Here is a 25,287-nt window from a genome sequence, read left to right on the forward strand (position 1 = left end):
AGAAAACCTGTTCATTTTTTAAAACTAGACACCTAGGGGAATCCAAGATGGGGTGACTTGTGGGGCTCTGACCAGGTTCTGTTACCCAAAATCCTTTGCAAACCTCAAAATTTGGCAAAAAAAACACACTTTTTCCTGTCATTTCGGTGACTGAAATTTCTGGAATCTGAGAGGAGCCTCAAATTTCCTTCCAACCAGCGTTCCTCCAAGTTTTCTGATAAAATTGATACCTCACTTGTGTTGGTAGGCCTAGCGCCCGCAACAGGATATGCCCCAAAAACGACGTGGACACCTCACATTTTCAGAAAGAAAACAGAGCTGTTATTTACTAAGTGCCTAACTGTGGATTTTGGCCTCTAGCTCAGCCGGCACCTGGGGAAACCTAGGAAACCTGCGCATTTTTTAGAACTAGACACCTCGGGGAATCCAAGATGGGGTGACTTGTGGGGCTCTGACCAGGTTCTGTTACCCAGAATCCTTTGCAAACCTCAGAATTTGGCAAAAAAACACTTTTTCCTGTCATTTCGGTGACAGAAATTTCTGGAATCTGAGAGGAGCCACAAATTTCCTTCGACCCAGCGTTCCCCCAAGACTTCTGATAAAAATTATACCTCACTTGTGTGGGTAGGCCTAGCGCCCGCGACAGGATATGCCCCAAAACACGACGTGGACACATCACATTTTCAGAAAGAAAACAGAGCTGTTATTTACTAAGTGCTTAGCTGTGGATTTTGGCCTCTAGCTCAGCCAGCACCTGGGGAAACCTAGGATACCTATGCATTTTTTAAAACTAGACACCTAGGGGAATCCAAGTTGGGGTGACTTGTGGGGCTCTGACCAGGTTCTGTTAGCCCGAATCCTTTGCAAACCTCAAAATTTGGCAAACAAACACTTTTTCCTGTCATTTCGGTGACAGAAATTTCTGGAATCTAAGAGGAGCAACAAATTTCCTTCCCCCCAGCGTTCCCCCACGTCTCCCGAAGAAAATGGTACCTCACTTGTGTGGGTAGGCCTAGCACCCGCAACAGGATATGCCCCAAAACACGATGTGGACACATCACATTTTCAGAAAGAAAACAGAGCTGTTTTTTGCTAACTGCCTAGCTGTGGATTTTGGCCTCTAGCTCAGCAGGCACCTGGGGAAACCTAGAAAACCTGTGCATTTTTGAAAACTAGATACCTAGGAGAATCGAAAATGGGGTGACTTGTGGGGCTATGACCAGTTTCTGTTACCCAAAATCCTTTGCAAACCTCAAAATTTGGCAAAAAAAAAACTTGTTCCTGTCATTTCGGTGACAGAAAGTTCTGGAATCTGAGAGGAGCCACAAATTTCCTTCCACCCAGCGTTCCCCTAAGTCTTCTGATAAAAATGTTACTTCACTTGTGTTGGTAGGCCTAGCGCCCGCGACAGGATATGCCCCAAAACACGACGTGGACACATCACATTTTCAGAAAGAAAACAGAGCTGTTTTTTGCTAACTGCCTAGCTGTGGATTTTGGCCTCTAGCTCAGCCGGCACCTGGGGAAACCTCGCAAACCTGTGCATTTTTTAAAACTAGACACTTAGGGGAATCCAAGATGGGGTGACTTGTGGGGCTCTGACCAGGTTCTGTTACCCAGAATCCTTTGCAAACCTCAAGATTTTGGCAAAAAAAAACACTTTTTCCTGTCATTTCGGTGAAAGAAAGTTCTGGAATCTGAGAGGAGCCACACATTTCCTTCCACCCAGCGTTCCCCCAAGTCTCCCGATAAAAATGGTACCTCACTTGTGTGGGTAGGTCTAGCGCCCGCGACAGGATATGCCCCAAAACACGATGTGGACACATCACATTTTCAGAAAGAAAACCGAGCTGTTTTTTGCTAACTGCCTAGCTGTGGATTTTGGCCTCTAGCTCAGCAGGCACCTGGGGAAACCTAGAAAACCTGTGCATTTTCGAAAACTAGATACCTAGGAGAATCCAAGATGGGGTGACTTGTGGGGCTCTGACCAGGTTCTGTTACCGAAAATCCTTTGCAAACCTCAAAAGTTGGCAAAAAAAACACTTTTTCCTGTCATTTCGGTGACAGAAATTTCTGGAATCTGAGAGGAACCACAAATTTCCTTCCACCCAGCGTTCCCCTAAGTCTTCCGATAAAAATGTTACCTCACTTGTGTGGGTAGGCCTAGCGCCCGCGACAGGATATGCCCCAAAAACGACGTGGACACATCACATTTTCAGAAAGAAAACAGAGCTGTTTTTTACTAAGTGCTTAGCTGTGGATTTTGGCCTCTAGCTCAGCCAGCACCTGGGGAAACCTAGGATACCTATGCATTTTTTAAAACTAGACACCTAGGGGAATCCAAGTTGGGGTGACTTGTGGGGCTCTGACCAGGTTCTGTTAGCCAGAATCCTTTGCAAACCTCAAAATTTGGCAAAAAAACACTTTTTCCTGTCATTTCGGTGACAGAAATTTCTGGAATCTAAGAGGAGCCACAAATTTCCTTCCCCCCAGCGTTCCCCCACGTCTCCCGAAGAAAATGGTACCTCACTTGTGTGGATAGGCCTAGCGCCTGCGACAGGATATGCCCCAAAACACAACGTGGACACATCACATTTTCAGAAAGAAAACAGAGCTGTTTTTTAATAACTACCTAGCTGTGGATTTTGGCCTCTAGCTCAGCCGGCACCTGGGGAAACCTCGCAAACCTGTGCATTTTTTAAAACTAGGCACTTCGGGGAATCCAAGTTGGGGTGACTTGTGGGGCTCTGACCAGGTTCTGTTACACAGAATCCTTTGCAAACCTCAAGAATTTGGCAAAAAAAACACTTTTTCCTGTCATTTCGGTGAAAGAAAGTTCTGGAATCTGAGAGGAGCCACAAATTTCCTTCCACCCAGCGTTCCCCCAAGTCTTCCGATAATAATGTTACCTCACTTGTGTGGGTAGGCCTAGCGCCCGCGACAGGATATGCCCCAAATCACGATGTGGACACATCACATTTTCAGAAATGAAAACAGAGCTGTTTTTTTCTAACTGCCTAGCTGTTTATTTTGGCCTCTAGCTCGGCAGGCACCTGGGGAAACTTAGCAATCCCGTGCATTTTTTAAAACTAGACACCTAGGGGAATCCAAGATGGGGTGACTTGTGGGGCTCTGACCAGGTTCTGTTACCCAAAATCCTTTGCAAACCTCAAAATTTGGCAAAAAAAGACTTTTTCCTGTTATTTCAGTGACAGAAAGCTCTGGAATCTGAGAGGAGCCACACATTTCCTTCCACCCAGCGTTCCCCCACATCTCCCGAAGAAAATGGTACGTAACTTATGTGGGTAGGCCTAGCGCCTGCGACAGGATATGCCCCAAAACACAACGTGGACACATCACATTTTCAGAAAGAAAATAGAGCTGTTTTTTGCTAACTGCCTAGCTGTGGATTTTGGCCTCTAGCTCAGCCGGCACCTGGGGAAACCTCGCAAACCTGTGCATTTTTTAAAACTAGACACTTAGGGGAATCCAAGATGGGGTGACTTGTGGGGCTCTGACCAAGTTCTGTTACCCAGAATCCTTTGCAAACCTCAAAATTTGGCAAAAAAACACTTTTTCCTGTCATTTCAGTGACAGAAAGTTCTGGAATCTGAGAGGAGCCACACATTTCCTTCCACCCAGCGTTCCCCCAAGTCTCCCGATAAAAATGTTACCTCACTTGTGTGGGTAGGTCTAGCGCCCGCGACAGGATGTGCCCCAAAAGACGATGTGGACACATCACATTTTCAGAAAGAAAACAGAGCTGTTTTTTGCTAACTGCCTAGCTGTGGATTTTCGCCTCTAGCTCAGCCTGCAACTGGGGAAACCTAGGAAACCTATGCATTTTTGAAAACTAGACACCTAGGGGAATCCAAGATGTGGTGACTTGTGGGGCTCTGACCAGGTTCTGTTACCCAGAATCCTTTGCAAACCTCAAAATTTGGCAAAAAAACACTTTTTCCTGTCATTTCGGTGACAGAAATTTCTGGAATCTAAGAGGAGCCACAAATTTCCTTCCCCCAGCGTTCCCCCACGTCTCCTGAAGAAAATGGTACCTCACTTGTGTGGGTAGGCCTAGCGCCTGCGACAGGATATGCCCCAAAACACAACGTGTACACATCACATTTTCAGAAAGAAAACAGAGCTGTTTTTTGCTAACTACCTAGCTGTGGATTTTGGCCTCTAGCTCAGCCGGCACCTGGGGAAACCTCGCAAACCTATGCATTTTTTAAAACTAGACACTTAGGGGAATCCAAGATGGGGTGACTTGTGGGGCTCTGACCAGGTTCTGTTACCCAGAATCTTTTGCAAATCTCAAAATTTGGCAAAAAAAACACTTTTTCCTGTCATTTCGGTGAAAGAAAGTTCTGGAATCTGAGAGGAGCCACAAATTTCCTTCCACCCAGTGTTCCCCTAAGTCTTCCGATAAAAATGTTACCTCACTTGTGTGGGTAGGCCTAGCGCCCGCGACAGGATATGCCCCAAAACACGACGTGGACACATCACATTTTCAGAAAGAAAACAGAGCTGTTTTTTGCTAAGTGCCTAGCTGTGGATTTTGGCCTCTAGCTCAGCCGGCACCTGGGGAAACCTAGCAAACCCGTGCATTTTTTAAAACTAGACACCTAGGGGAATCCAAGATGGGGTGACTTGTGGGGCTGTGACCAGGTTCTGTTTCCCAGAATCCTTTGCAAACCTCAACATTTGGCAAAAAAACACTTTTTCCTGTCATTTCAGTGACAGAAAGTTCTGGAATCTGAGAGGAGCCACACATTTCCTTCCACCCAGCGTTCCCCCAAGTCTCCCGATAAAAATGGTACTTCACATGTGTGGGTAGGTCTAGCGCCCGCGACAGGATATGCCCCAAAACACGATGTGGACACATCACATTTTCAGAAAGAAAACAGAGCTGTTTTTTGCTAACTGCCTAGCTGTGGATTTTGGCCTCTAGCTCAGCCGGCACCTGGGGAAACCTAGAAAACCTGTGCATTTTTGAAAACTAGACACCTAGGGGAATCCAAGATGGGGTGACTTGTGGGTCTCCGACCAGGTTCTGTTACCCAAAATCCTTTGCAAACCTCAAAATTTGGCAAAAAAAAAACACTTTTTCCTGTCATTTCGGTGACAGAAAGTTCTGGAATCTGAGAGGAGCCACAAATTTCCTTCTACCCAGCGTTCCCCCAAGTCTTCTGATAAAAATGATACCTCACTTGTGTGGGTAGGCCTAGCGCCCGCAACAGGATATGCCCCAAAAACGACGACAGAAAGAAAACAGAGCTGTTTTTTACTAAGTGCCTAGCTGTGGATTTTGGCCTCTAGCTCAGCCGGCACCTGGGGAAACCTAGGAAACCTGCGCATTTTTTAGAACTAGACACCTCGGGGAATCCAAGATGGGGTGACTTGTGGGGCTCTGACCAGGTTCTGTTACCCAGAATCCTTTGCAAACCTCAAAATTGGGCAAAAAAACACTTTTTCCTGTCATTTCGGTGACAGAAAGTTCTGGAATCTGAGAGGAGCCACAAATTTCCTTCCACCCAGCGTTTCCCCAAGTCTTCTGATAAAAATGATACCTCACTTGTGTGGGTAGGCCTAGCGCCCGCAACAGGATATGCCCCAAAAACGACGTCAGAAAGAAAACAGAGCTGTTTTTTGCTAAGTGCCTAGCTGTGGATTTTGGCCTCTAGCTCAGTCGGCACCTGGGGAAACCTAGCAAACCCATGCATTTTTTAACACTAGGCACCTAGGGGAATCCAAGATGGGGTGACTTGTGGGGCTCTGACAAGGTTCTGTTACCCAGAATCCTTTGCAAACCTCAAAATTTGGCAAAAAAACACTTTTTCCTGTCATTTCAGTGACAGAAAGTTCTGGAATCTGAGAGGAGCCACACATTTCCTTCCACCCAGCGTTCCCCCAAGTCTCCCGATAAAAATGTTACCTCACTTGTGTGGGTAGGTCTAGCGCCCGCGACAGGATGTGCCCCAAAAGACGATGTGGACACATCACATTTTCAGAAAGAAAACAGAGCTGTTTTTTGCTAACTGCCTAGCTGTGGATTTTCGCCTCTAGCTCAGCCTGCAACTGGGGAAACCTAGGAAACCTATGCATTTTTGAAAACTAGACACCTAGGGGAATCCAAGATGTGGTGACTTGTGGGGCTCTGACCAGGTTCTGTTACCCAGAATCCTTTGCAAACCTCAAAATTTGGCAAAAAAACACTTTTTCCTGTCATTTCGGTGACAGAAATTTCTGGAATCTAAGAGGAGCCACAAATTTCCTTCCCCCAGCGTTCCCCCACGTCTCCTGAAGAAAATGGTACCTCACTTGTGTGGGTAGGCCTAGCGCCTGCGACAGGATATGCCCCAAAACACAACGTGTACACATCACATTTTCAGAAAGAAAACAGAGCTGTTTTTTGCTAACTACCTAGCTGTGGATTTTGGCCTCTAGCTCAGCCGGCACCTGGGGAAACCTCGCAAACCTATGCATTTTTTAAAACTAGACACTTAGGGGAATCCAAGATGGGGTGACTTGTGGGGCTCTGACCAGGTTCTGTTACCCAGAATCTTTTGCAAATCTCAAAATTTGGCAAAAAAAACACTTTTTCCTGTCATTTCGGTGAAAGAAAGTTCTGGAATCTGAGAGGAGCCACAAATTTCCTTCCACCCAGTGTTCCCCTAAGTCTTCCGATAAAAATGTTACCTCACTTGTGTGGGTAGGCCTAGCGCCCGCGACAGGATATGCCCCAAAACACGACGTGGACACATCACATTTTCAGAAAGAAAACAGAGCTGTTTTTTGCTAAGTGCCTAGCTGTGGATTTTGGCCTCTAGCTCAGCCGGCACCTGGGGAAACCTAGCAAACCCGTGCATTTTTTAAAACTAGACACCTAGGGGAATCCAAGATGGGGTGACTTGTGGGGCTGTGACCAGGTTCTGTTTCCCAGAATCCTTTGCAAACCTCAACATTTGGCAAAAAAACACTTTTTCCTGTCATTTCAGTGACAGAAAGTTCTGGAATCTGAGAGGAGCCACACATTTCCTTCCACCCAGCGTTCCCCCAAGTCTCCCGATAAAAATGGTACTTCACATGTGTGGGTAGGTCTAGCGCCCGCGACAGGATATGCCCCAAAACACGATGTGGACACATCACATTTTCAGAAAGAAAACAGAGCTGTTTTTTGCTAACTGCCTAGCTGTGGATTTTGGCCTCTAGCTCAGCCGGCACCTGGGGAAACCTAGAAAACCTGTGCATTTTTGAAAACTAGACACCTAGGGGAATCCAAGATGGGGTGACTTGTGGATCTCCGACCAGGTTCTGTTACCCAAAATCCTTTGCAAACCTCAAAATTTGGCAAAAAAAAAACACTTTTTCCTGTCATTTCGGTGACAGAAAGTTCTGGAATCTGAGAGGAGCCACAAATTTCCTTCTACCCAGCGTTCCCCCAAGTCTTCTGATAAAAATGATACCTCACTTGTGTGGGTAGGCCTAGCGCCCGCAACAGGATATGCCCCAAAAACGACGACAGAAAGAAAACAGAGCTGTTTTTTACTAAGTGCCTAGCTGTGGATTTTGGCCTCTAGCTCAGCCGGCACCTGGGGAAACCTAGGAAACCTGCGCATTTTTTAGAACTAGACACCTCGGGGAATCCAAGATGGGGTGACTTGTGGGGCTCTGACCAGGTTCTGTTACCCAGAATCCTTTGCAAACCTCAAAATTGGGCAAAAAAACACTTTTTCCTGTCATTTCGGTGACAGAAATTTCTGGAATCAGAGAGGAGCCACAAATTTCCTTCCACCCAGCGTTCCCCCAAGTCTTCTGATAAAAATCATACCTCACTTGTGTGGGTAGGCCTAGCGCCCGCGACAGGATATGCCCCAAAAACGACGTGGACACATCACATTTTCAGAAAGAAATCAGAGCTGTTTTTTACTAAGTGCCTAGCTGTGGATTTTGGCCTCTACCTCAGCCGGCACCTCGGGAAACCGAGGAAACCTGCGCATTTTTTAGAACTAGACACCTTGGGGAATCCAAGATGGGGTGACTTGTGGGGCTCTGACCAGGTTCTGTTACCCAGAATCCTTTGCAAACCTCAGAATTTGGCAAAAAAACACTTTTTCCTGTCATTTCGGTGACAGAAATTTCTGGAATCTGAGAGGAGCCACAAATTTCCTTCCACCCAGCGTTCCCCCAAGACTTCTGATAAAAATGATACCTCACTTGTGTGGGTAGGCCTAGCACCCGCGACAGGATATGCCCCAAAAACGACGTGGACACATCACATTTTCAGAAAGAAAACAGAGCTGTTTTTTACTAAGTGTCTAGCTGGGGATTTTGGCCTCTAGCTCAGCCGGCACATGGGGAAACCGAGGAAACCTGCGCATTTTTTAGAACTAGACACCTTGGGGAATCCAAGTTGGGGTGACTTGTGGGGCTCTGACCAGGTTCTGTTACCCAGAATCCTTTGCAAACCTCAAAATTTGGCAAAAAAACACTTTTTCCTGTCATTTCGGTGACAGAAATTTCTGGAATCTAAGAGGAGCCACAAATTTCCTTCCCCCCAGCGTTCCCCCACGTCTCCCGAAGAAAATGGTACCTCACTTGTGTGGGTAGGCCTAGCGCCTGCGACAGGATATGCCCCAAAACACAACGTGTACACATCACATTTTCAGAAAGAAAACAGAGCTGTTTTTTGCTAACTACCTAGCTGTGGATTTTGGCCTCTAGCTCAGCTGGCACCTGGGGAAACCTCGCAAACCTGTGCATTTTTTAAAACTAGACACTTAGGGGAATCCAAGATGGGGTGACTTGTGGGGCTCTGACCAGGTTCTGTTACCCAGAATCTTTTGCAAACCTCAAAATTTGGCAAAAAAAAAACTTTTTCCTGTCATTTCGGTGACAGAAAGTTCTGGAATCTGAGAGGAGCCACAAATTTCCTTCCACCCAGCGTTCCCCCAAGTCTTCTGATAAAAATGTTACCTCACTTGTGTGGGTAGGCCTAGCGCCCGCGACAGGATATGCCCCAAAACACGATGTGGACACATCACATTTTCAGAAAGAAAGCAGAGCTGTTTTTTGCTAACTGCCTAGCTGTGGATTTTGGCCTCTAGCTCAGCAGGCACCTGGGGAAACCTAGAAAACCTGTGCATTTTTTAAAACTAGATACCTAGGAGAATCCAAGATGGGGTGACTTGTGGGGCTCTGACCAGTTTCTGTTACCCAAAATCCTTTGCAAACCTCAAAATTTGGCAAAAAAAACACTTTTTCCTGTCATTTCGGTGAAAGAAAGTTCTGGAATCTGAGAGGAGCCACAAATTTCCTTCAACCCAGTGTTCCCCTAAGTCTTCCGATAAAAATGTTACCTCACTTGTGTGGGTAGGCCTAGCGCCCGCGACAGGATATGCCCCAAAACCCGACGTGGACACATCACATTTTCAGAAAGAAAACAGAGCTGTTTTTTGCTAACTGCCTAGCTGTGGATTTTGGCCTCTAGCTCAGCCGGCACCTGGGGAAACCTAGCAAACCCGTGCATTTTTTAAAACTAGACACCTAGGGGAATCCAAGATGGGGTGACTTGTGGAGCTCTGACCAGGTTCTGTTACCCAAAATCCTTTGCAAACCTCAAAATTTGGCAAAAAAAAAACACTTTTTCTTGTCATTTCGGTGACAGAAAGTTCTGGAATCTGAGAGGAGCCACAAATTTCCTTCTACCCAGTGTTCCCCCAAGTCTTCTGATAAAAATGATACCTCACTTGTGTGGGTAGGCCTAGCGCCCGCAACAGGATATGCCCCAAAAACGACGTCAGAATGAAAACAGAGCTGTTTTTTACTAAGTGCCTAGCTGTGGATTCTGGCCTCTAGCTCAGCCGGCACCTGAGGAAACCTAGGAAACCTGCGCATTTTTTAGAACTAGACACCTCGGGGAATCCAAGATGGGGTGACTTGTGGGGCTCTGACCAGGTTCTGTTACCCAGAATCCTTTGCAAACCTCAAAATTTGGCAAAAAAACACTTTTTCCTGTCATTTCGGTGACAGAAATTTCTGGAATCTGATAGGAGCCACAAATTTCCTTCCACCCAGCGTTCCCCCAAGTCTTCTGATAAAAATCATACCTCACTTGTGTGGGTAGGCCTAGCGCCCGCGACAGGATATGCCCCAAAAACGACGTGGACACATCACATTTTCAGAAAGAAATCAGAGCTGTTTTTTACTAAGTGCCTAGCTGTGAATTTTGGCCTCTAGCTCAGCCGGCACATGGGAAAACCTAGGAAACCTATGCATTTTTTAAAATTAGACACCTAGGGGAATCCAAGATGGGGTGACTTGTGGGGCTCTGACCAGGTTCTGTTACCCAGAATCCTTTGCAAACCTCAAAATTTGGCCAAAAAACACTTTTTCCTGTCATTTCGGTGACAGAAATTCCTGGAATCTGAGAGGAGCCACAAATTTCCTTCCACCTAGCGTTCCCCCACGTCTCCCGAAGAAAATGGTACCTCACTTGTGTGGTTAGGCCTAGCGCCTGCGACAGGATATGCCCCAAAACACAACTTGGACACATCACATTTTCAGAAAGAAAACAGAGCTGTTTTTTGCTAACTGCCTAGCTGTGGATTTTGGCCTCTAGCTCAGCCGGCACCTGGGGAAACCTCGCAAACCTGTGCATTTTTTAAAACTAGACACTTAGGGGAATCCAAGATGGGGTGACTTGTGGGGCTCTGACCAGGTTCTGTTATCCAAAATCCTTTGCAAACCTCAAAATTTGGCAAAAAAAACACACTTTTTCCTGTCATTTCGGTGACAGAAAGTTCTGCAATCTGAGAGGAGCCACAAATTTCCTTCCACCCAGCGTTTCCCCAAGTCTTCTGATGAAAATCATACCTCACTTGTGAGGGTAGGCCTAGCGCCCGCAACAGGATATGCCCCAAAAACGACGTCAGAAAGAAAACAGAGCTGTTTTTTACTAAGTGCCTAGATGTGGATTTTGGCCTCTAGCTCAGCCGGCACCTGGGGAAACCTAGGAAACCTGCGCATTTTTTAGAACTAGACACCTCAGGGAATCCAAGATGGGGTGACTTGTGGGGCTCTGACCAGGTTCTGTTACCCAGAATCCTTTGCAAACCTCAAAATTGGGCAACAAAAACACTTTTTCCTGTCATTTCGGTGACAGAAATTTCTGGAATCTGAGAGGAGCCACAAATTTCCTTCCACCCAGCGTTCCCCCAAGTCTTCTGATAAAAATCATACCTCACTTGTGTGGGTAGGCCTAGCGCTCGCGACAGGATATGCCCCAAAAACGACGTGGACACATCACATTTTCAGAAAGAAATCAGAGCTTTTTTTACTAAGTGCCTAGCTGTGGATTTTGGCCTCTAGCCCAGCCGGCACATGGGGAAACCTAGGAAACCTATGCATTTTTTTAAACTAGACACCTAGGGGAATTCAAGATGGGGTGACTTGTGGGGCTCTGACCAGGTTCTGTTACCCAGAATCCTTTGCAAACCTCAAAATTTGGCAAAAAAACACTTTTTCCTGTCATTTCGGTGACAGAAATTCCTGGAATCCGAGAGGAGCCACAAATTTCCTTCCACCAAGCGTTCCCCCACGTCTCCCGATGAAAATGGTACCTCACTTGTGTGGGTAGGCCTAGCGCCTGCGACAGGATATGCCCCAAAACACAACTTGGACACATCACATTTTCAGAAAGAAAACAGAGCTGTTTTTTTGCTAACTGCCTAGCTGTGGATTTTGGCCTCTAGCTCAGCCTGCACCTGGGGAAACCTAGCAAACCTGTGCATTTTTTAAAACTAGACACTTAGGGGAATCCAAGATGGGGTGACTTGTGGGGCTCTGACTAGGTTCTGTTACCCAGAATCCTTTGCAAACCTCAAGATTTTGGCAAAAAAAAAAACTTTTTCCTGTCATTTCGGTGAAAGAAAGTTCCGGCACCTGGGGAAACCTCGCAAACCTGTGCATTTTTTAAAACTAGACACTTCGGGGAATCCAAGATGGGGTGACTTGTGGGGCTCTGACCAGGTTCTGTTACCCAAAATCCTTTGCAAACCTCAAAATTTGGCAAAAAAAACACACTTTTTCCTGTCATTTCGGTGACAGAAAGTTCTGGAATCTGAGAGGAGCCACAAATTTCCTTCCACCCAGCGTTTCCCCAAGTCTTCTGATAAAAATGATACCTCACTTGTGTGGGTAGGCCTAGCGCCCGCAACAGGATATGCCCCAAAAACGACGTCAGAAAGAAAACAGAGCTGTTTTTTACTAAGTGCCTAGATGTGGATTTTGGCCTCTAGCTCAGCCGGCACCTGGGGAAACCTAGGAAACCTGCGCATTTTTTAGAACTAGACACCTCAGGGAATCCAAGATAGGGTGAATTGTGGGGCTCTGACCAGGTTCTGTTACCCAGAATCCTTTGCAAACCTCAAAATTTGGCAAAAAAAAACACTTTTTCCTGTCATTTCGGTGACAGAAAGTTCTGATATCTGAGAGGAGCCACAAATTTCCTTCCACCCAGCGTTCCCCCAAGTCTTCCGATAAAAATGTTACCTCACTTGTGTGGGTAGGCCTAGTGCCCGCAACAGGATATGCCCCAAAACGCGATGTGGACACATCACATTTTCAGAAACAAAACAGAGCTGTTTTTTGCTAACTGCCTAGCTGTGGATTTTGGCCTCTAGCTCAGCAGGCACCTGGGGAAACCAAGAAAACCTGTGCATTTTTGAAAACTAGACACCTAGGGGAATCCAAGATGGGGTGACTTGTGGGGCTCTGACCAGGTTCTGTTACCCAGAATCCTTTGCAAACCTCAAAATTTAGCAAAAAAACACTTTTTCCTGTCATTTCGGTGACAGAAATTCCTTCAATCCGAGAGGAGCCACAAATTTCCTTCCACCTAGCGTTCCCCCACGTCTCCCGAAGAAAATGGTACCTCACTTGTGTGGGTAGGCCTAGCGCCCGCGACAGGATATGCCCCAAAACACGATGTGGACACATCACATTTTCAGAAAGAAAACAGAGCTGTTTTTTGCTAACTGCCTAGCTGTGGATTTTGGCCTCTAGCTCAGCCGGCACCTGGGGAAACCTAGAAAACCTGTGCATTTTTGAAAACTAGACACCAAGGAGAATCCAAGATGGGGTGACTTGTGGGTCTCTGACCAGGTTCTGTTATCCAAAATCCTTTGCAAACCTCAAAAATTGGCAAAAAAAAACTTTTTCCTGTCATTTCGGTGACAGAAATTTCTAGAATCGGAGAGGAGCCACAAATTTCCTTCCACCCAGCGTTCCCCCAAGTCTTCTGATAAAAATGATACCTCACTTGTGTGGGTAGGCCTAGCGCCCGCGAGGATATGCCCCAAAAACGACGTGGACACATCACATTTTCAGAAAGAAAACAGAGCTGTTTTTTACTAAGTGCCTAGCTGTGGATTTTGGCCTCTAGCTCAGCCGGCACCTGGGGAAACCTAGGAAACCTGCGCATTTTTTAGAACTAGACACCTTGGGGAATCCAAGATGGGGTGACTTGTGGGGCTCTGACCAGGTTCTGTTACCCAGAATCCTTTGCAAACCTCAAAATTTGGCAAAAAAACACTTTTTCCTGTCATTTCGGTGACAGAAAGTTCTGCAATCTGAGAGGAGCCACAAATTTCCTTCCACCCAGCGTTTCCCCAAGTCTTCTGATGAAAATCATACCTCACTTGTGAGGGTAGGCCTAGCGCCCGCAACAGGATATGCCCCAAAAACGACGTCAGAAAGAAAACAGAGCTGTTTTTTACTAAGTGCCTAGATGTGGATTTTGGCCTCTAGCTCAGCCGGCACCTGGGGAAACCTAGGAAACCTGCGCATTTTTTAGAACTAGACACCTCAGGGAATCCAAGATGGGGTGACTTGTGGGGCTCTGACCAGGTTCTGTTACCCAGAATCCTTTGCAAACCTCAAAATTGGGCAACAAAAACACTTTTTCCTGTCATTTCGGTGACAGAAATTTCTGGAATCTGAGAGGAGCCACAAATTTCCTTCCACCCAGCGTTCCCCCAAGTCTTCTGATAAAAATCATACCTCACTTGTGTGGGTAGGCCTAGCGCTCGCGACAGGATATGCCCCAAAAACGACGTGGACACATCACATTTTCAGAAAGAAATCAGAGCTTTTTTTACTAAGTGCCTAGCTGTGGATTTTGGCCTCTAGCCCAGCCGGCACATGGGGAAACCTAGGAAACCTATGCATTTTTTTAAACTAGACACCTAGGGGAATTCAAGATGGGGTGACTTGTGGGGCTCTGACCAGGTTCTGTTACCCAGAATCCTTTGCAAACCTCAAAATTTGGCAAAAAAACACTTTTTCCTGTCATTTCGGTGACAGAAATTCCTGGAATCCGAGAGGAGCCACAAATTTCCTTCCACCAAGCGTTCCCCCACGTCTCCCGATGAAAATGGTACCTCACTTGTGTGGGTAGGCCTAGCGCCTGCGACAGGATATGCCCCAAAACACAACTTGGACACATCACATTTTCAGAAAGAAAACAGAGCTGTTTTTTTGCTAACTGCCTAGCTGTGGATTTTGGCCTCTAGCTCAGCCTGCACCTGGGGAAACCTAGCAAACCTGTGCATTTTTTAAAACTAGACACTTAGGGGAATCCAAGATGGGGTGACTTGTGGGGCTCTGACTAGGTTCTGTTACCCAGAATCCTTTGCAAACCTCAAGATTTTGGCAAAAAAAAAAACTTTTTCCTGTCATTTCGGTGAAAGAAAGTTCCGGCACCTGGGGAAACCTCGCAAACCTGTGCATTTTTTAAAACTAGACACTTCGGGGAATCCAAGATGGGGTGACTTGTGGGGCTCTGACCAGGTTCTGTTACCCAAAATCCTTTGCAAACCTCAAAATTTGGCAAAAAAAACACACTTTTTCCTGTCATTTCGGTGACAGAAAGTTCTGGAATCTGAGAGGAGCCACAAATTTCCTTCCACCCAGCGTTTCCCCAAGTCTTCTGATAAAAATGATACCTCACTTGTGTGGGTAGGCCTAGCGCCCGCAACAGGATATGCCCCAAAAACGACGTCAGAAAGAAAACAGAGCTGTTTTTTACTAAGTGCCTAGATGTGGATTTTGGCCTCTAGCTCAGCCGGCACCTGGGGAAACCTAGGAAACCTGCGCATTTTTTAGAACTAGACACCTCAGGGAATCCAAGATAGGGTGAATTGTGGGGCTCTGACCAGGTTCTGTTACCCAGAATCCTTTGCAAACCTCAAAATTTGGCAAAAAAAAACACTTTTTCCTGTCATTTCGGTGACAGAAAGTTCTGATATCTGAGAGGAGCCACAAATTTCCTTCCACCCAGCGTTCCCCCAAGTCTTCCGATAAAAATGTTACCTCACTTGTGTGGGTAGGCCTAGTGCCCGCAACAGGATATGCCCCAAAACGCGATGTGGACACATCACATTTTCAGAAACAAAACAGAGCTGTTTTTTGCTAACTGCCTAGCTGTGGATTTTGGCCTCTAGCTCAGCAGGCACCTGGGGAAACCAAGAAAACCTGTGCATTTTTGAAAACTAGACACCTAGGGGAATCCAAGATGGGGTGACTTGTGGGGCTCTGACCAGGTTCTGTTACCCAGAATCCTTTGCAAACCTCAAAATTTAGCAAAAAAACACTTTTTCCTGTCATTTCGGTGACAGAAATTCCTTCAATCCGAGAGGAGCCACAAATTTCCTTCCACCTAGCGTTCCCCCACGTCTCCCGAAGAAAATGGTACCTCACTTGTGTGGGTAGGCCTAGCGCCCGCGACAGGATATGCCCCAAAACACGATGTGGACACATCACATTTTCAGAAAGAAAACAGAGCTGTTTTTTGCTAACTGCCTAGCTGTGGATTTTGGCCTCTAGCTCAGCCGGCACCTGGGGAAACCTAGAAAACCTGTGCATTTTTGAAAACTAGACACCAAGGAGAATCCAAGATGGGGTGACTTGTGGGTCTCTGACCAGGTTCTGTTATCCAAAATCCTTTGCAAACCTCAAAAATTGGCAAAAAAAAACTTTTTCCTGTCATTTCGGTGACAGAAATTTCTAGAATCGGAGAGGAGCCACAAATTTCCTTCCACCCAGCGTTCCCCCAAGTCTTCTGATAAAAATGATACCTCACTTGTGTGGGTAGGCCTAGCGCCCGCGAGGATATGCCCCAAAAACGACGTGGACACATCACATTTTCAGAAAGAAAACAGAGCTGTTTTTTACTAAGTGCCTAGCTGTGGATTTTGGCCTCTAGCTCAGCCGGCACCTGGGGAAACCTAGGAAACCTGCGCATTTTTTAGAACTAGACACCTTGGGGAATCCAAGATGGGGTGACTTGTGGGGCTCTGACCAGGTTCTGTTACCCAGAATCCTTTGCAAACCTCAAAATTTGGCAAAAAAACACTTTTTCCTGTCATTTCAGTGACAGAAATTTCTGGAATCTGAGAGGAGCAACAAATTTCCTTCCACCCAGCGTTCCCCCATGTCTCCCAAAGAAAATGGTACGTCACTTATGTGGGTAGGCCTAGCGCCTGCGACAGGATATGCCCCAAAACACAACGTGGACACATCACATTTTCAGAAAGAAAATAGAGCTGTTTTTTGCTAACTGCCTAGCTGTGGATTTTGGCCTCTAGCTCAGCCGGCACCTGGGCAAACCTCGCAAACCTGTGCATTTTTTAAAACTAGACACTTAGGGGAATCCAAGATGGGGTGACTTGTGGGGCTATGACCATGTTCTGTTACCCAGAATCCTTTGCAAACCTCAAAATTTGGCAAAAAAAAACACTTTTTCCTGTCATTTCGGTGACAGAAAGTTCTGATATCTGAGAGGAGCCACAAATTTCCTTCCACCCAGCGTTCCCCCAAGTCTTCCGATAAAAATGTTACCTCACTTGTGTGGGTAGGCCTAGTGCCCGCAACAGGATATGCCCCAAAACGCGATGTGGACACATCACATTTTCAGAAACAAAACAGAGCTGTTTTTTGCTAACTGCCTAGCTGTGGATTTTGGCCTCTAGCTCAGCAGGCACCTGGGGAAACCAAGAAAACCTGTGCATTTTTGAAAACTAGATACCTAGGAGAATCCAAGATGGGGTGACTTGTGGGGCTCTGACCAGTTTCTGTTACCCAAAATCCTTTGCAAACTTCAAAATTTGGCAAAAAAAACACTTTTTCCTGTCATTTCGGTGACAGAAAGTTCTGGAATCTGAGAGGAGCCACAAATTTCCTTCCACCCAGCATTCACCTAAGTCTTCCGATAAAAATGTTACCTCACTTGTGTGGGTAGGCCTAGCGCCCGCAACAGGATATGCCCCAAAACACGACGTGGACACATCACATTTTCAGAAAGAAAACAGAGCTGTTTTTTGCTAAGTGCCGAGCTGTGGATTTTGGCATCTAGCTCAGTCGGCACCTGGGGAAACCTAGCAAACCCGTGCATTTTTTAAAACTAGGCACCTAGGGGAATCCAAGATGGGGTGACTTGTGGGGCTCTGACCAGGTTCTGTTACCCAAAATCCTTTGCAAACCTCAAAATTTGGCAAAAAAAACACACTTTTTCCTGTCATTTCGGTGACAGAAAGTTCTGGAATCTGAGAGGAGCCTCAAATTTACTTCCACCCAGCGTTCCCCTAAGTCTTCCGATAAACATTTTACCTCACTTGTGTGGGTAGGCCTAGCGCCCGCGACAGGATATGCCCCAAAACACGATGTGGACACATCACATTTTCAGAAGGAAAGCAGAGCTGTTTTGTGCTAACTGCCTAGCTGTGGATTTTGTCCTCTAGCTCAGCAGGCACCTGGGGAAACCTAGAAAACCTGTGCATTTTTGAAAACTAGATGCCTAGAAGAATCCAAGATGGGGTGACTTGTGGGGCTCTGAACAGGTTCTGTTACCCAAAATCCTTTGCAAACCTCAAAATTTGGCAAAAAAAACACTTTTTCCTGTCATTTCGGTGACAGAAATTTCTGGAAACTGAGAGGCGCCACAAATTTCCTTCCACCCAGCGTTCCATTAAGTCTTCCGATAAAAATGTTACCTCACTTGTGTGGGTAGGCCTAGCGCCCGCGACAGGATATGCCCCAAAAACAACGTGGACACATCACATTTTCAGAAAGAAAACAGAGCTGTTTTTTACTAAGTGCCTAGCTGTGGATTTTGGCCTCTAGCTCAGCCGGCACCTGGGGAAACCGAGGAAACCTGCGCATTTTTTAGAACTAGACACCTTGGGGAATCCAAGATGGGGTGACTTGTGGGGCTCTGACCAGGTTCTGTTACCCAGAATCTTTTGCAAACCTCAAAATTTGGCAAAAAAAAAACTTTTTCCTGTCATTTCGGTGACAGAAAGTTCTGGAATCTGAGAGGAGCCACAAATTTCCTTCCACCCAGCGTTCCCCCAAGTCTTCTGATAAAAATGTTACCTCACTTGTGTGGGTAGGCCTAGCGCCCGCGACAGGATATGCCCCAAAACACGATGTGGACACATCACATTTTCAGAAAGAAAGCAGAGCTGTTTTTTGCTAACTGCCTAGCTGTGGATTTTGGCCTCTAGCTCAGCAGGCACCTGGGGAAACCTAGAAAACCTGTGCATTTTTTAAAACTAGATACCTAGGAGAATCCAAGATGGGGTGACTTGTGGGGCTCTGACCAGTTTCTGTTACCCAAAATCCTTTGCAAACCTCAAAATTTGGCAAAAAAAAACACTTTTTCCTGTCATTTCGGTGAAAGAAAGTTCTGGAATCTGAGAGGAGCCACAAATTTCCTTCAACCCAGTGTTCCCCTAAGTCTTCCGATAAAAATGTTACCTCACTTGTGTGGGTAGGCCTAGCGCCCGCGACAGGATATGCCCCAAAACCCGACGTGGACACATCACATTTTCAGAAAGAAAACAGAGCTGTTTTTTGCTAAGTGCCTAGCTGTGGATTTTGGCCTCTAGCTCAGCCGGCACCTGGGGAAACCTAGCAAACCCGTGCATTTTTTAAAACTAGACACCTAGGGGAATCCAAGATGGGGTGACTTGTGGAGCTCTGACCAGGTTCTGTTACCCAAAATCCTTTGCAAACCTCAAAATTTGGCAAAAAAAAAACACTTTTTCTTGTCATTTCGGTGACAGAAAGTTCTGGAATCTGAGAGGAGCCACAAATTTCCTTCTACCCAGTGTTCCCCCAAGTCTTCTGATAAAAATGATACCTCACTTGTGTGGGTAGGCCTAGCGCCCGCAACAGGATATGCCCCAAAAACGACGTCAGAATGAAAACAGAGCTGTTTTTTACTAAGTGCCTAGCTGTGGATTCTGGCCTCTAGCTCAGCCGGCACCTGGGGAAACCTAGGAAACCTGCGCATTTTTTAGAACTAGACACCTCGGGAATCCAGATGGGGTGACTTGTGGGGCTCTGACCAGGTTCTGTTACCCAGAATCCTTTGCAAACCTCAAAATTTGGCAAAAAAACACTTTTTCCTGTCATTTCGGTGACAGAAATTTCTGGAATCTGATAGGAGCCACAAATTTCCTTCCACCCAGCGTTCCCCCAAGTCTTCTGATAAAAATCATACCTCACTTGTGTGGGTAGGCCTAGCGCCCTCGACAGGATATGCCCCAAAAACGACGTGGACACATCACATTTTCAGAAAGAAATCAGAGCTGTTTTTTACTAAGTGCCTAGCTGTGGATTTTGGCCTCTAGCTCAGCCGGCACATGGGAAAACCTAGGAAACCTATGCATTTTTTAAAATTAGACACCTAGGGGAATCCAAGATGGGGTGACTTGTGGGGCTCTGACCAGGTTCTGTTACCCAGAATCCTTTGCAAACCTCAAAATTTGGCCAAAAAACACTTTTTCCTGTCATTTCGGTGACAGAAATTCCTGGAATCTGAGAGGAGCCACAAATTTCCTTCCACCTAGCGTTCCCCCACGTCTCCCGAAGAAAATGGTACCTCACTTGTGTGGTTAGGCCTAGCGCCTGCGACAGGATATGCCCCAAAACACAACTTGGACACATCACATTTTCAGAAAGAAAACAGAGCTGTTTTTTTGCTAACTGCCTAGCTGTGGATTTTGGCCTCTAGCTCAGCCTGCACCTGTGGAAACCTAGCAAACCTGTGCATTTTTTAAAACTAGACACTTAGGGGAATCCAAGATGGGGTGACTTGTGGGGCTCTGACTAGGTTCTGTTACCCAGAATCCTTTGCAAACCTCAAGATTTGGCAAAAAAAAAAAACTTTTTCCTGTCATTTCGGTGAAAGAAAGTTCCGGCACCTGGGGAAACCTCGCAAACCTGTGCATTTTTTAAAACTAGACACTTCGGGGAATCCAAGATGGGGTGACTTGTGGGGCTCTGACCAGGTTCTGTTACCCAAAATCCTTTGCAAACCTCAAAATTTAGCAAAAAAAACACACTTTTTCCTGTCATTTCGGTGACAGAAAGTTCTGGAATCTGAGAGGAGCCACACATTTCCTTCCACCCAGCGTTTCCCCAAGTCTTCTGATAAAAATGATACCTCACTTGTGTGGGTAGGCCTAGCGCCCGCAACAGGATATGCCCCAAAAACGACGTCAGAAAGAAAACAGAGCTGTTTTTTACTAAGTGCCTAGATGTGGATTTTGGCCTCTAGCTCAGCCGGCACCTGGGGAAACCTAGGAAACCTGCGCATTTTTTAGAACTAGACACCTCAGGGAATCCAAGATAGGGTGAATTGTGGGGCTCTGACCAGGTTCTGTTACCCAGAATCCTTTGCAGACCTCAAAATTGGGCAAAAAAACACTTTTTCCTGTCATTTCGGTGACAGAAATTTCTGGAATCTGAGAGGAGCCACAAATTTCCTTCCACCCAGCGTTCCCCCAAGTCTTCTGATAAAAATCATACCTCACTTGTGTGGGTAGGCCTAGCGCCCGTGACAGGATATGCCCCAAAAACGACGTGGACACATCACATTTTCAGAAAGAAATCAGAGCTTTTTTTTACTAAGTGTCTAGCTGTGGATTTTGGCCTCTAGCTCAGCCGGCACATGGGGAAACCTAGGAACCCTATGCATTTTTTAAAACTAGACACCTAGGGGAATCCAAGATGGGGTGACTTGTGGGGCTCTGACCAGGTTCTGTTACCCAGAATCCTTTGCAAACCTCAAAATTTAGCAAAAAACACTTTTTCCTGTCATTTCGGTGACAGAAATTCCTTCAATCCGAGAGGAGCCACAAATTTCCTTCCACCTAGCGTTCCCCCACGTCTCCCGAAGAAAATGGTACCTCACTTGTGTGGGTAGGCCTAGCGCCCGCGACAGGATATGCCCCAAAACACGATGTGGACACATCACATTTTCAGAAAGAAAACAGAGCTGTTTTTTGCTAACTGCCTAGCAGTGGATTTTGGCCTCTAGCTCAGCCGGCACCTGGGGAAACCTAGAAAACCTGTGCATTTTTGAAAACTAGACACCAAGGAGAATCCAAGATGGGGTGACTTGTGGGTCTCTGACCAGGTTCTGTTATCCAAAATCCTTTGCAAACCTCAAAAATTGGCAAAAAAAAACTTTTTCCTGTCATTTCGGTGACAGAAATTTCTAGAATCGGAGAGGAGCCACAAATTTCCTTCCACCCAGCGTTCCCCCAAGTCTTCTGATAAAAATGATACCTCACTTGTGTGGGTAGGCCTAGCGCCCGCGACAGGATATGCCCCAAAAACGACGTGGACACATCACATTTTCAGAAAGAAAACAGAGCTGTTTTTTACTAAGTGCCTAGCTGTGGATTTTGGCCTCTAGCTCAGCCGGCACCTGGGGAAACCTAGGAAACCTGCGCATTTTTTAGAACTAGACACCTTGGGGAATCCAAGATGGGGTGACTTGTGGGGCTCTGACCAGGTTCTGTTACCCAGAATCCTTTGCAAACCTCAAAATTTGGCAAAAAAAACACTTTTTCCTGTCATTTCAGTGACAGAAATTTCTGGAATCTGAGAGGAGCAACAAATTTCCTTCCACCCAGCGTTCCCCCATGTCTCCCAAAGAAAATGGTACGTCACTTATGTGGGTAGGCCTAGCGCCTGCGACAGGATATGCCCCAAAACACAACGTGGACACATCACATTTTCAGAAAGAAAATAGAGCTGTTTTTTGCTAACTGCCTAGCTGTGGATTTTGGCCTCTAGCTCAGCCGGCACCTGGGGAAACCTCGCAAACCTGTGCATTTTTTAAAACTAGACACTTAGGGGAATCCAAGATGGGGTGACTTGTGGGGCTATGACCATGTTCTGTTACCCAGAATCCTTTGCAAACCTCAAAATTTGGCAAAAAAAAACACTTTTTCCTGTCATTTCGGTGACAGAAAGTTCTGATATCTGAGAGGAGCCACAAATTTCCTTCCACCCAGCGTTCCCCCAAGTCTTCCGATAAAAATGTTACCTCACTTGTGTGGGTAGGCCTAGTGCCCGCAACAGGATATGCCCCAAAACGCGATGTGGACACATCACATTTTCAGAAACAAAACAGAGCTGTTTTTTGCTAACTGCCTAGCTGTGGATTTTGGCCTCTAGCTCAGCAGGCACCTGGGGAAACCAAGAAAACCTGTGCATTTTTGAAAACTAGATACCTAGGAGAATCCAAGATGGGGTGACTTGTGGGGCTCTGACCAGTTTCTGTTACCCAAAATCCTTTGCAAACTTCAAAATTTGGCAAAAAAACCACTTTTTCCTGTCATTTCGGTGACAGAAAGTTCTGGAATCTGAGAGGAGCCACAAATTTCCTTCCACCCAGCATTCACCTAAGTCTTCCGATAAAAATGTTACCTCACTTGTGTGGGTAGGCCTAGCGCCCGCGACAGGATATGCCCCAAAACACGACGTGGACACATCACATTTTCAGAAAGAAAACAGAGCTGTTTTTTGCTAAGTGCCTAGCTGTGGATTTTGGCATCTAGCTCAGTCGGCACCTGGGGAAACCTAGCAAACCCGTGCATTTTTTAAAACTAGGCACCTAGGGGAATCCAAGATGGGGTGACTTGTGGGGCTCTGACCAGGTTCTGTTACCCAGAATCCTTTGCAAACCTCAAAATTTGCCAAAAAAAACACTTTTTCCTGTCATTTCAGTGACAGAAAGTTCTGGAATCTGAGAGGAGCCACACATTTCCTTCCACCCAGCGTTCCCCCAAGTCTCCCGATAAAAATGGTACCTCACTTGTGTGGGTAGGCGTAGAGCCCGCGACAGGATATGCCCCAAAACACGACGTGGACACATCACATTTTCAGAAAGAAAACAGAGCTGTTTTTTGCTAACTGCCTAGCTGTGGATTTTCGCCTCTAGCTCTGCCGGCAACTGGGGAGACCTAGAAAACCTGTGCATTTTTGAAAACTAGACACCTAGGGGATTCCAAGATGGGGTGACTTGTGGGGCTCTGACCAGGTTCTGTTACCCAAAATCCTTTGCAAACCTCAAAATTTGGCAAAAAAAACACACTTTTTCCTGTCATTTTGGTGACAGAAAGTTCTGGAATCTGAGAGGAGCCTCAAATTTACTTCCACCCAGCGTTCCCCTAAGTCTTCCGATAAACATTTTACCTCACTTGTGTGGGTAGGCCTAGCGCCCGCGACAGGATATGCCCCAAAACACGATGTGGACACATCACATTTTCAGAAGGAAAGCAGAGCTGTTTTGTGCTAACTGCCTAGCTGTGGATTTTGTCCTCTAGCTCAGCAGGCACCTGGGGAAACCTAGAAAACCTTTGCATTTTTGAAAACTAGATGCCTAGGAGAATCCAAGGTGGGGTGACTTGTGGGGCTGTGAACAGGTTCTGTTACCCAAAATCCTTTGCAAACCTCAAAATTTGGCAAAAAAAAACACTTTTTCCTGTCATTTCGGTGACAGAAATTTCTGGAAACTGAGAGGCGCCACAAATTTCCTTCCACCCAGCGTTCCATTAAGTCTTCCGATAAAAATGTTACCTCACTTGTGTGGGTAGGCCTAGCGCCCGCGACAGGATATGCCCCAAAACACGACGTGGACACATCACATTTTCAGAAAGAAAACAGAGCTGTTTTTTACTAAGTGCCTAGCTGTGGATTTTGGCCTCTAGCTCAGCCGGCACCTGGGGAAACCGAGGAAACCTGCGCATTTTTTAGAACTAGACACCTTGGGGAATCCAAGATGGGGTGACTTGTGGGGCTCTGACCAGGTTCTGTTACCCAGAATCTTTTGCAAACCTCAAAATTTGGCAAAAAAAAAACTTTTTCCTGTCATTTCGGTGACAGAAAGTTCTGGAATCTGAGAGGAGCCACAAATTTCCTTCCACCCAGCGTTCCCCCAAGTCTTCTGATAAAAATGTTACCTCACTTGTGTGGGTAGGCCTAGCGCCCGCGACAGGATATGCCCCAAAACACGATGTGGACACATCACATTTTCAGAAAGAAAGCAGAGCTGTTTTTTGCTAACTGCCTAGCTGTGGATTTTGGCCTCTAGCTCAGCCGGCACCTGGGGAAACCTAGCAAACCCATGCATTTTTTAAAACTAGACACCTAGGGGAATCCAAGATGGGGTGACTTGTGGAGCTCTGACCAGGTTCTGTTACCCAAAATCCTTTGCAAACCTCAAAATTTGGCAAAAAAAAAACACTTTTTCTTGTCATTTCGGTGACAGAAAGTTCTGGAATCTGAGAGGAGCCACAAATTTCCTTCTACCCAGTGTTCCCCCAAGTCTTCTGATAAAAATGATACCTCACTTGTGTGGGTAGGCCTAGCGCCCGCAACAGGATATGCCCCAAAAACGACGTCAGAATGAAAACAGAGCTGTTTTTTACTAAGTGCCTAGCTGTGGATTCTGGCCTCTAGCTCAGCCGGCACCTGGGGAAACCTAGGAAACCTGCGCATTTTTTAGAACTAGACACCTCGGGGAATCCAAGATGGGGTGACTTGTGGGGCTCTGACCAGGTTCTGTTACCCAGAATCCTTTGCAAACCTCAAAATTTGGCAAAAAAACACTTTTTCCTGTCATTTCGGTGACAGAAATTTCTGGAATCTGATAGGAGCCACAAATTTCCTTCCACCCAGCGTTCCCCCAAGTCTTCTGATAAAAATCATACCTCACTTGTGTGGGTAGGCCTAGCGCCCGCGACAGGATATGCCCCAAAAACGACGTGGACACATCACATTTTCAGAAAGAAATCAGAGCTGTTTTTTACTAAGTGCCTAGCTGTGGATTTTGGCCTCTAGCTCAGCCGGCACATGGGAAAACCTAGGAAACCTATGCATTTTTTAAAATTAGACACCTAGGGGAATATAAGATGGGGTGACTTGTGG

This window comes from Pleurodeles waltl, chromosome 5 (genome assembly GCF_031143425.1).
Source record: "Pleurodeles waltl isolate 20211129_DDA chromosome 5, aPleWal1.hap1.20221129, whole genome shotgun sequence".
Taxonomy (NCBI): Eukaryota; Metazoa; Chordata; class Amphibia; order Caudata; family Salamandridae; genus Pleurodeles; species Pleurodeles waltl.